The sequence below is a fragment of the Cryptomeria japonica genome, chromosome 1, assembly GCF_030272615.1.
Source record: "Cryptomeria japonica chromosome 1, Sugi_1.0, whole genome shotgun sequence".
Classification (NCBI taxonomy): Eukaryota; Viridiplantae; Streptophyta; class Pinopsida; order Cupressales; family Cupressaceae; genus Cryptomeria; species Cryptomeria japonica.
Genome location: NC_081405.1, coordinates 315,458,041 through 315,471,225, shown reverse-complemented (window position 1 = coordinate 315,471,225; position 13,185 = coordinate 315,458,041).

Below are 13,185 nucleotides of genomic sequence, written 5' to 3'. Positions count from 1 at the left end.
TCGATAAATCACAAGTGATGCAGAATTCACTTCCATCAAATAGGTTAAGGGCATCACCCCCAGTTTAGACATGACTATGAAAAAGCGAGATGTAAGAGGCATGAAGTACTATCCTTGATTGCAAATCAATGACAAGCCATGGCTTGAAGGACAGATGAGTGGATGTAATGAATGTGATCACAACAAGTCTGAAAGACAATGGAGCCATAGCCTTTACAAGTGGCACCTGTTTGCCAAGTTTTCACCATTGCACTTACCCAAGGTGCCACCAGAGTGGTTGTTCACCGTTTGGATGGATGATTTTTCTTTACTATTTTGATTTTTTTTGTATTTTCTTCAGGACATTTATCTAGATTTTTTTAGTGTTTTTACGATATGTATGGGAGCTTGATGCTCTGTACAACTTATGTATGAAACCGTTTGAGGTGCATGCTGTTGATCGGATCTGCTAGCGGTTCTCCTTCTGAAGTAGCCAACTGATATGCCCTAGACCAAAATACAACAATGATAATATATGGACCTAGCTAGTTTGATTCAAACTTTCCCTGATGTTCTCGGTTGGGTTGGTTATGAGGATTCTCTTGAAGAACAAGATCACCTACCTTAAATGTATGAGGTCTAACTTGATGATTATAGCTTCTGCTCATGCGCTGCTGATAGGCTTTGAGGTGATTGTATGTAGCTTGTCGCCTTTCATCAAGTAGTTCTAAATCTTGGAGATGTGATACTCTGTATGATTCATCATCTATTAGATAATGCAGGGAAACCCGTAGAGATGGTATCTCAACCTCAATAGGTAAGATAGCTTCTGCTCCATAGACTAGTGAGTAGGGAGTTGCACCTGTAGGGGTTCGAATGCTAGTTTGATATGCCCATAGTATTGGATTTAATTGAAAGTGCCAATCACGATCGACATCATTGACTGTCTTCTTGAGGATTCTCAATATGTTTTTGTTTGATGCTTCGGCTTGACCATTTCCTTGTGGGTAATAGGGAGAGGAAAAGCAGTGTTGGATGTGAAACTTCTCACAAAGTTCATGGACATCCTGATTTTTGAAAGGAAGCCCATTATTTGTGATGATGGACATGGGTACACCATACCGACAGATGATGTAATTAAGAATGAATGAGGTGATTTTCTTGCCGGTGACTTGGGTAAGTGAAATAGCTTCGATCCACTTTGTGAAGTATGAGGTGGCGGTAATAATGAATTTGTGGCCGTTGGATGAATTTTACCCACAAAGTCAAGTCCCGATTGAAAAAAGGGCCATGGTGTTGTGATTGGTTGCAATTCCTGTACTGGTGCATGTATCAGGTCTCCATGAACTTGGCATTTCTTGCATTTTTTGACAAAATAATAGGAGTCTTTTTCCATGGACGGCCAATAGTATCCAACGCGTATGATCTTCTTGGCTAGTGAAGGAACGCTTGAGTGAGTCCCACAAATTCCTTCATGTAACTCTTCTAAGGCCTTTTTTTATCTCATCCAGTTCCAGACATTGAAGGAGAGTACCATCAAGATTGCGTTGGTATAGGGTTTCAACAATGATGGTATATCAAGCGGTTTGACGAATGAAAGTTTTATGTTGGTTATTTGATTGGTTAGGAGGAAGTGTGTGATCGTGGAGGTAGGTGTAGAACTCACCATACCATGGGGATTCAAAACTGACAAGGTGACATATCATCTTGGATTCAGGGATATCATAAGCAGGAATCCAAAGCTGTTCTACCAAGATCTCATAGCATGTTGAATTTTGTGGAAGATCTAGGAGAGATGCAATGGTAGCCATAGCATCAACAACCTGATTCTGATCTCTGGGTATCTGCTTAAAGGTGATAGTAGTAAATGATGCCTTTAAACTATCCACCATTTGCTTGTACAACATAATTTTGTCATCCTTGGTCTGATATTCATTGGTGACTTGTCAGATGACCAGTTGGGAGTCGCCATATATCTGTAACTCTTTTAATTTCCATTGTATGGCCAGTCTGAGGCCTGTGATCAAGGCCTCATATTCTGCAATGTTGTTCGTGCATGAAAATGTGAGCCTGTAAGACTTCGGGATGCTGTCACCTTGAGGTGTGATAAATAGAATGCCTACCCCCGAGCCATGCCTAGTGTATGAACCATCAAAGTATGGTTTCCATGGTTGTGCTGCTATGATCATGAATATCTCTTCATCTAGAAAATTGGAAATGAGAGGATGGTCGCCTATGAGTGGTGCATTGGCCAACTAATCTACGATAACTTGACCCTTGATAGATTTACGATCCACATACTCGATGTCAAATTCACTCAGAATCATCACCCATTTGGCCAAGCGGCCTGTCAATGCTACTTTATTGAGTAAGTACTTTAGTGGATCAATCTTTGCAATGAGTTGTACTTTATGTGTTAACAAATAGTGCCTCAGTTTAGTAGCTGGCAAGATTACTACTAGGCAAGCTCACTCAATAGGTGTGTAATTGAGTTCATAGCTGACCAGTGTGCGAGAGATATAGTAAATAGCACACTCTTTCCCTTCTAGATTATGTTGAGCCAGTAGTACTCCTAATTCTGTATCTGTTGCTGAAATATAGAGTAATAAAGGCTTACTTGGATCCGGTGGGATAAACAATGGTGTATTCATGAGATAGTCCTTAAGCATCTGGCATCCCATTGAAAGCGGATGTTTTTGTGTAACAGGTGTGTAAAGGGATGAAACTTATTTGCCAATTGTGCAATGAATCTTTGGATGGATTATAACTGCCCTTGTAATGTCCTTAGCTGATTGATATTCTTTGGAGGTGGCATGTCCATGATTTCTTTGACCTTTGCAGGATCGACCTTAATGCCTTTGCTTGAGACAATGTATCCTAGAAGCTTCCCTAAGGTTACTCCAAAGACACATTTCTTTGGGTTGAGTCGATCATGATATTGTTCCATTTTGTCAAAGATTTTCTCTAATATGTCCAGATGAACTTCTCTTGTGAGTGATTTTGCTAGTAAGTCATCAGCATAATCTTCCATTATAGCACGCATCATATCATGAAAGATGGTGGTCATTTCTCCTTGATAGTTTGCTCTTGTATTCTTTAGACCGAAAGGCATTACATTCCAGCAGTATGTTCCCCATGGACATGTGAAGGTTGTCTTATGTTGATCTTCTGGTGCGATCTTTATCTGGTTGTACCCTGAAAAACCATCCATGAGAGAAAGCATGGCATGTCCTGCTGTTAGGTCCACTATTATGTCAGTGTTTGGTAGGGGAAAGTCATCTTTAGGACATGCCTTGTTCAGATCTCTGAAATCAGTATAGATACAGATGCCCCCATTTGGTTTGCCAATAGGTACAATGTTGGATATCCAATCTGCATAATCAATTAGTCTAATAAAACCAACATCCATGAGTTTCTTAAGTTCTGTTTTGACTAGTATCACAATTTGGGGGTGCATCTTGCGAAGCTTCTTCTTGACAAGCTTGGCTCCTTCTGCTACGACAAGGTGATGCATACTAAATCAGGATCAAGCCCAAGCATGTCTGTATATGACCATGCAAAGTTAATCTAGAATTTTTTGAAGAATTTGACAAACTTAGGCTGTTCCTCTGGAGTTAAAAGAGATTCCAGATGCATGTGGTGAGGAGTTATAGGAGTCCCCACATTGTATTATTTTGTTTCCTCGATGAGAATTGTTGATCATTCTTGCTATGTACTAGAGGGGAGAATGTCAAACCTTTCATCCTCAAGCGCCTCAGAGAGTTTTCACCATTGGATACACTCTTTCTTTTTACTTTTGTGGGATCAAACAGTGCCATAGTGTGGTTTTCACTAGAAGATCCATGCTTTATTGTTATATTTTTGCAGCTGAAAGGTTTGGCATTCGCCCCAAAGTATGCTGTGCTATTAAGTTCAATGGCGAATTCAGCTTTGTGATCCCCACTTGGTATGTTATCCCGTAATTCCAAAAAGTCAATGATCACCTCATAATTTTGAAAGTGGTCAAGACACGAGGTATTAGATTGGTTCCATTCGATGAGTTCAGGATGTTTAATAGGGATTACCTCATCGACTAGGTTAAGTTCATAAGAGGTGTCAGTGAGGGTTAATATGTTGTGGTGAAGGTCATTGATGGTACTCTCCCTATCAAAATTGGGCATAGGATGTGACGTAGGGTCTGTGAAAGATGTTTCCAGTTCAGGAACCCAAGAGGTTTTAATCTGTGCTTCTCCATAAACAGGGATTTCTTTGTGAGGTGGAGGGGGTGATGCATCTTCCTCATCTGAAGTATTGAGATGTACTGAATCAAATTCCCACTCATGTGAGTCGGTCTCTTTTTCTTTCTAGTATCCGATTACTATACCATACTGGGATATCTTTTGAGTTAAAAACTGTAGGTTTGATCAACTGATGTACCATTGTAGATGAGATGATTGGTGCTGTAGGAAGGATTATGGGGATCAGTGAATCCGATATGGGGAGTATTGGTATTGTTGAATCTACTGCTTTTTCTATAATTGCCAGTGTTGTTGATACTATTGGGGGTTCTGATATTGATAGTGGTGCTATTGATGTAGTTTTTGTTGGTGATGGGGTTGCTGGTTTGAGTGGTGGGATGATTGGTGCTGTGGATATGAATGCCAGTTTTTTCAACTGTATTGGGGCAATTGGTGTGGTTTTTGGTGTTGCCGATATAATCAAGGGTGAGCTCTTTATGTTTGTAGTGGGATGATATAGAGGTTTTATTTGTTTCCCTTTGAATTTGAGCTTAGGAAGGATATCCTTTTGGAAGCCTAATCCAGTGTTATCTTTAGGTTTTAATTCTGGCTACAGTGGCTCATGTCGTCCTTGCTTGCAAGGTTCTAAATCACTTTGACCATCATAACCCATTCTTTGCATAATGAGAAGGCCTTTTCCATATTGATATGTGGGAAGCTTAGTTTGTGGGATGTTCATGGTGATAGGATCTTTATAGATCCATTCTGCTAAGTCCTCATCTTTGGTCTCTTCTTCTTGACTCTTTCTAAGGATGAAAATCATCAAAGTGCATGCTGGCTTGACTAGTGGTGCTTGAAGTAACCGTTGAGGTTTACCATGAGTTCTAGGAGAAATGGGTAGTTTCCCAACACAAAAGAGTTGGCTTAGATTATACTCCCCAGGACCTTCCTCTGCCATTTTCATCTTGAGTTTCTCTTGCTTGGGTATAGTGATGTTTGAACTAGAAAGAGAGGCTGGACTTACATATGAGGTGGATGAGATAGCTTCTCTGTTGTTGGGAACGGTAATATCTAGTTGATGGTTGATATTGTGACAATATGCAAAAGGATTTGCATTGCCCAAGATTGTAATTTCTATAACGTTATGAGGAAACTTGAGATACTAGTGGTAGGTGGATGGAACAACTTGCATGACATGTATCCAAGGTCTTCCTAACAACAAATTATATGGTATAGGAAGGTCCATAGCTTGACATATGATGTGTTTCACCACTGGTCCAACTTGGATTGGTAACATAACTGCTCCTTTTGAAGAACGCTCTGCATCATCATAGTCTTTTATGGTTATCTTTTTGCAGGGATCCACTGATTCAATTGCATATGCTGTGACCAATTGTAATGTATAGATATTTAGGCCTCCTTTATTGTTGATCAAGACTCACGTGATCCTATGTTGGTTGATAAATCCTTCAATATGGAGTGAGGCATTATGAGGTTGCTGGAAGGATGTATTATCACTTTCAAAGAAAGTGAGACATGGTGATGACCTTAGATTTCCAACCATATCTTGGAATTGATCTATATTTAGATTTGCAGGGACTGACACCTCTTGGAGAGCTTGACCCAGGATTTTTTTATGAGATGGGGATAGGCGCAATAGTTCTAAGATAGATATAAGTTTGAGCATCTTGTCTAACTGTTCCACAAGGTTATACTGCTTTGGGATGGATGCTGTGCCTTGTGGAGCTACTTTAATGGTGATCTTGCCATGACGTGTAACAACATTGTAGGTAGAGCTTGGATCTTTAATGGTAATGGTTACAATTTGTTCATTGGCATCATATAGGTGATTCAGAGTATAATTATAGGTGGCTCATGTATAATCAGTTGTATTTGTGTTTTGCCTTGAAGTGGAAGGACCCCTTTGATCTTGTGATGGAAGTGGATTCTTAAACATAAGATGATCATTATTTGTAGTTTTTGGGCTGTGTCCTTCAATTTCAATCTCACCTCGGTCAATAAGATCCTGAACAAGATCTTTCAATTTGTGACAATTGCTTGTTTTATGCCCTTTCCCTTGACGGAATTCGTAATGTTCATTGTCCCTCCACCATGAAGGTTTGACTTGTGGTTCATAATTTGATGTCTTTGGTAAGGTCACCATATTTGAAGAAACCAATTGACGTAACACTATTTCAATAGGTTCACCTAAGGGAGTGTATGTTCATTTTGGTTTATAATTTTGCTGGCATTGTCTGGGTTCCTCTTGAGGTATATTGCGTCCTTGATTTGGGGGAATCTTGAGCAATCTTAACAAGAGTTAGGGTTGAAAGATATTCAATCCATGTGAGACTTTCAACCCAATCCCATGTTGACAAGTGTCAGCATGAGGAGGCTTGAGAGGAGAGATAAGGAGCATTAAATGCTTGAGGAGACATGATGGTTACTCTAGGGGGTTGGGTTAGGGTTAGGTTAATGGATATTCCTTTTATCCAAGGGATAAATGAATGCACAAGGGTTTTACCTTAGTCAAAGAAATAAATGCTTTGAAGAGACCCATGAGTCAAAAGGATGGTTAAGTTAGAGGAAAGTCTCTAACCAAAGGTAAAAGGTGAGTTAACCATAAATGGTTATGTAAGAGCCTTTAATTGTTTGGAAGACTTTAGTGGTTAACCATTTGAAGACATAAAGCCTTTAATGGTTATTGAAGACTTTGGAGGTTTTTGAGAAGTGACTTCCTTTTATTTAGGAATGTGACAATGATTAGGATAGGATTAGGCTAATTAGAAGGAGTTAGAAGAATCTAGAAGGGATTTAGGTATGCAAGTGGATTTTGTAGGAGAATGCAAGTGTGAGGAACTTTGGGTTTTTAGTTACTCTAGAGGGTTGGGTTAGGGTTAGGTTAATGGATATTCCTTTTATCCAAGGGATAAATGAATGTGCAAGGGTTAAATGGTTACCTTAGTCAAAGAAATAAATGCTTTGAAGAGACCCATGAGTCAAAAGGATGGTCAAGTCAGATTCACCAAATGCTGTCATGGGAATGGGGACAAGGCAACAACAAAGTTCAATGTTAATAAGTTAGTTTCAACCATAAAACCAAAACAAAGAACTAAAAACCATTCCAAAAATATCAAAAGAGATTTCAAAAAGCATGAAAGAAATTTAACAAAACAAAAGAAAGGAGAAGAGCCTCCCTAAGATGCTTCCATGATGCCTTTTGATGCTCCTCCCTTGTTTCTCCCCTCTCCAAGTCCCAAATGAGTGTAGCTCTCAGCTTTTAGCACTAGCCATGGATGCCATATGGAGATTCAAGATGGTTGAATATGATAAACAAATGCTATGCATGTGTAGATAGTGATGCTATGAAAAAGATCTATGTTAATACCAGTATAGCAACAATACTCTAATGCTTCCTGCTTTGCTTGAGGAGAAGGGTTCTATTTATAGAAGAAATGGGGAAATGAAGGGTTAAGATTGAGCAATCTTCACAAGGGTTAGGATTGAAATATATTCAATCCATGTGAAACTTTCAACCCAATCCCATGTTGACAAGTGTCACCATGAGGAGGTTTGAGAGGAGAGATAAGGAGAATTAAATGCTTGAGGGGACATGATGGTTACCCTGGGGGGTTGGGTTAGGGTTAGGTTAATGGATATTCCTTTTATCCTAGGGATAAATGAATGTGAAAGGGTTAAATGGTTACCTTAGTCAAAGAAATAAATGCTTTGAAGAGACCCATGAGTTGAAAGGATGGTTAAGTTAGAGGAAAGTCTCTAACCAAAGGTAAAAGGTGAGCTAACCATAAATGGTTATGTAAGAGTCTTTAATGGTTTGTAAGACTTTAGAGGTTAACCATTTGAAGACATAAAGCCTTTAATGGTTATTGAAGACTTTAGAGGTTTTTGAGAAGTGACTTCCTTTTATTTAGGAATGTGACAATGATTAGGATGGGATTAGGCTAATTAGAAGGAGTTAGAAGAATCTAGAAGGGATTTAGGCATACAAGTGGATTTTGTAGGAGAATGCAAGTGGGAGGAATTTTGGGATTGTCAATTAAAATAAAATCATTTATTTCACTTAAATGGTGTAATTTGCATTTGGATAGATACTTAAATGGTGTAAATTAATTTATTTAAATGTGAATGTGAATTTTGGATTTTATTTAGAAAACAATGAGTGTGAGAGAAAACAATATATGGTTGATGAGGTACTTGTGCAGAAAGAATCTGGTGCATGGAATAAAGATATATTTTAGCTTTTATTGATTTAATGTGCTCTCCTCTTTATATTGCAATTTCAATTCTTCAACATGTATTAGAGACCTTGTTGCCTATAGATGACCCTCTAGTGATTCTCTTACTAGATATTGCTCATGGATCTTATGTGTATGCACTAAATAGGAACGTTTCTATGAATGCCCTCCACCTTTCTATGTTAGATGCTATTGAAGAGAAGAATGAAATTGTAGTGGTTAAGGGTTTTTTTCATATGAATAAATAGAGGTATTTGTTATTCTCATACTATTCCTCTCGTGACTCTCAAGTAAGTATTAATTGGTTGTGAAAATTCCTTCACGAGTCATGTTTTCATTTTTAGATTTTGTTACATCTTGCCTTCACTCTATGATCTGCATTAATGAAATTTATAGCATTAAATTTTTTTGGTTGAGTGAGATGGAATCTTATTCTACTAAAACAAATTTGTGCTATGTTTTGTTTTTATAAGAATAAATAGGTTATTTTAGATTGTGGTGATTGGATATGGGCTTTGCATCCTTTAGTTATTTTTCCATGGTCTCCCTCTTTGAACTCCCTATAAGAGTCTCTTGAATTGATACTTGTTTGGTTGATATTTCCTTGTCTACCCTTACATTTATAGTGTATTCTAACCTAGGAGGAAATTTGTAGTGATCTTGGTCATTTCCTTAAGGTAGTGTTGGCTTCTAGCAACTTTACTCATACTTTATTTATGTACATCATAGTAGAGGATAGTGGATGTTGAACAATTTACATAATGGGGTCATTTTACAAGTTAATAATTGTTTTAGCCTATGTTGGCTAATTTTTATTTTATTTCCTTTCAATATAGGAATTAATTTTCTATTGGTAACCTAGCCTTAGATTGTTATCATGGTTAATGTAAATAGTATACTTCAAATTGGTGGAAAAATACTCTCCCTAACAATCTTATTATGCTTCTTGAATATGTGATAGTTAATTCTAGATATTCAAATCCCTTCTCTTCCATTCTATAGACCTCTCCCTCTAGGCCTATGAAGGTTTCTTTTGATTCTTTTTCTAACATTCTCAAAGATCAGCTACTTGTTCTACCTTTAGATTTAGATTCTTAGTTTATTGTTTTTGATATGGTCTATTACAATTGAAACCCTAATCTTGTTTCTTAAATTTGTAGTGATCTTATAGTATACTCCATGTACACTTGTAAAAGGGAGAAAGAAAGGTATTCCTAGGATGGTAAATAATACACATATGTCTATTGGTGTGAGGGTGTATATGATTAGGTCAATCACTTTTCAAGCTTGATCACTTTCATTTCATTTTTGTAAATAAAATAATTACTTCCTTTCTTTTCTATTTTTTCCTATAGTCTTTAATAAGGTTTGAGCCTCATAAGACATTATTATTACCTTAATAAAATACATTAACTTCTTCAAAATATTCAATTGAAGAAAATAGCATGATTGTCTTCTTGCATCAATAGTTATTGATACAGGAGCATCTGAGATCACAAGCAATTCTGCATCACCAAAAATTATTTTATTTTCATGTTCCAGTTTTATATTTTTTGTTAGAGGTTGGAGCTTCATGAGAGTATTGAGGATTGTTTATGTGGAAAATATGATTGTTACCAAGACTCATATTCTATTCCAAAAATGAGAGGCAACCATGGCTATTTAATGTGATTTTAAAAGTATTATATTGCATAATTTCAAGTATTCAAAGGATGAAGGGATTAGTTGAAATATTGAAAATAAAAAATAATTTGATTTAATAACCTTGGATTCCTAAGGAATTTTCATAATACAAGTGACTTTTGGCATTCTATTCTTGCTTTAATCTTTCATTTCAGGTGCCTAAAACAAAAGGAAAAGATAATGATTGTCAAGGAAATAATTAAAGAACCTTCATTTTTCAAAAGAGAACTAACCGACTCTTGTTTTTGTTCATTCTTTAAAGTATTATACATCAAAAGGTGTTGTATATGGTCGAGAAATATTTTTTGCAAGCATTTACTTTTAAATTTTAGGGATACAGAGCAATTTCCAAAGACAATTGGAGGAATAGGGAAGAGAATATTGGTATGCATCTTTGTGATGCCTCACAATGGTTCTAATAAATATAAAATATAATCTTCAATGTTATTAATACATAACAATAAATATTCGTAAGGCTATATAATGAACTTGGAGGTTGCTCTAGGGAGTTGCATAAGAAAGACTCTATACAATTAGCTTGTGAAGATGAGAGGAATAGAAGAAGAGAAAAATAATTTTTTAGATGTGTTATAGTTGTTCAAGGAATCCATGAGAAATTTAAGATGAAAAAAATAATATTTAGAGAGATGATAAAATCCAAGAAGGTTTGAAGACATGTGAATTTGGAGAATTGTAGATAGGACGTGTCTAGAAAAGTATATTGAAATTCTAAATTTTGTCTCTTATTTAAATCCTCCATATATGTAATTGCACTTGAGAAATTTTCTTGTATGAATGTGTATATGAAATTTAAAATAAAGATATCTTTCATATTCTTTTTAGTATAGATATGTTAATATGGATAAAATGACATGTTAAGGCTGCAAGATTGGGTAGTTTTATGAGACCCCTACCCTAATCTTGATTATTGTAGTTATGTTTCTCTAAAATTAGGATTTGTAAATAAAAAATGTAAGCTCATCCATGATGTAATTCCCACCACGAAACCCTAGAGAAACTAACACTAATTCTAAGAAAATAGAGATAGTTTTTTTAAAAAAGTAAAGATTACAACAACACACTAAACTTCATTAACTCATTAATGTATTAAATTCATAGAAAAATTGAACACGAACATATGAACTAAAGTACACAAGTCAAATAATCACATAAATAGATACACATATATACATTCTTTACATTCTTAACTTCATAACATTCTTCCAATCTTTCAATTTTCCTAGGGTATCCTAACATCATTACCAAATTACAAATAAGGTATATACACAATATATAAATGATCAATGAGTAATTTTATTTTCCTACTAATACTTTTTTTTCTTATTTCACCACAACAATATAGGTAAATTAATCATATAAATTCTATTAAACACCTCTGACACAATAAATCCATTAAATTCTAGTTCATCAAATAATCATAAACTAATAATACTATTATCCACTTTTCTTAATCAATATCACATAAGTCATAATACATATTACATCATGTACAAATATTTTGATACAAATATACATTGTCTATTGTAAATAGTAAACCTTGACATACAACTGCTCCAAGAATCCATAGTATAAGAAATGCTGAAAAGTAGAAATATCCAACATGCTCATTAACATCCAATGCAAAGAAAATATCCCATTGGAAGAAAAAGGAATCAACTATCCAACCATGTGGAACCAAAAGGAACCACCCTCCATGCTCGAAGAATGATATAACGCCCCACACACACTAATGTTAGACTAACACCTAACTCCCAAGAAAGCACAATCAGGAAACATAGAAAATATATGTCAACATAAAAGCAAATGATCAAATAAAATAGACTATTACTAGAGACTTCCATGAAACAAGGATAAGACCAAGGACACATAGTTATGGAAAGTGTCATCACATGTTATCATATAGACCTCTAAGAATCCTTACAAGGAACGTCTTGGTAGGTGACACTCATGCGGAACCAGCTCATCCTTTCATGAAGACAAGGGAGTGCAGTCATGCCTTCAAGGCCTTCCCAATATCATCCTAAGACTGAACTAGCACTCTAGGCCATGAGTGGGGAATCAAACCATATTATTATCTTATTAATGTGAATACTACCCAATCCCCTAAATAAATAAATTAAGGTTATCACTTAATTAGAAAACAATAACTTTTAGCAACCTAAGGAATCCTTAGAAGGAACCTCTTGGCGGTGACCTGATTCTCACTTAGAAGCCACTTTCCCTAGCATGATCCTATGATATAGAATAAAAAATTAATCAATAATCATAATAATATCACATAAATACCATGACATGCATAAAAAAAGTTCCCACAGAACAATCTGAACCATCAGAATAAAATTGGTTCATATTCATAATTCCAACTAAGTATAATTTATGCGATACCAAGAAATTACCATATAATTTCCATCAAAAATCCCATAAGTTGAATTTGGAAAATATCTCAATAATCTCAAGTCCACAAATAGGTCTCTGGTCTAACAAAAGATAAATCACAAATCCCAAGAAGATCAAGAATTGCAAAATACCCAATTTAGCATATTTGATAAATCTTTTAGCGCATATGATAAATCTATCTTTTAGCGGATATGATGATTCTTTTAGCACATATGATAAATCTATATTTAGCGCATATGATAAATATTTTATTGCATATGATAATTCTTTTAGTGCATATGAAATAGAGTTAAAATTTTGATGAAAAAGAAATAGAAACTTAGAAATGAACTCCAAAAATACATAAATCAATCTGACACTTGCAAAATGACCTGAAGGATAACATTATTATCACAAAAACCAGAATAAGAGGATTTTAAATCAAGGTATATAAATTCTTAGCAAGAAATTCATAGAGAAGCGGCTCATGCAACATGATATACAAAATTTCCTCACAATCACATGAAAAGTCTCAACAAGATTGTACACAACAAAATCCAAATAAAATCCCTTTGCATGTAGATAAAATTCCCTTATCATTACCCACATATTTGTAAATATTAGAGATCAAATTCCCATACATAATGAATAAT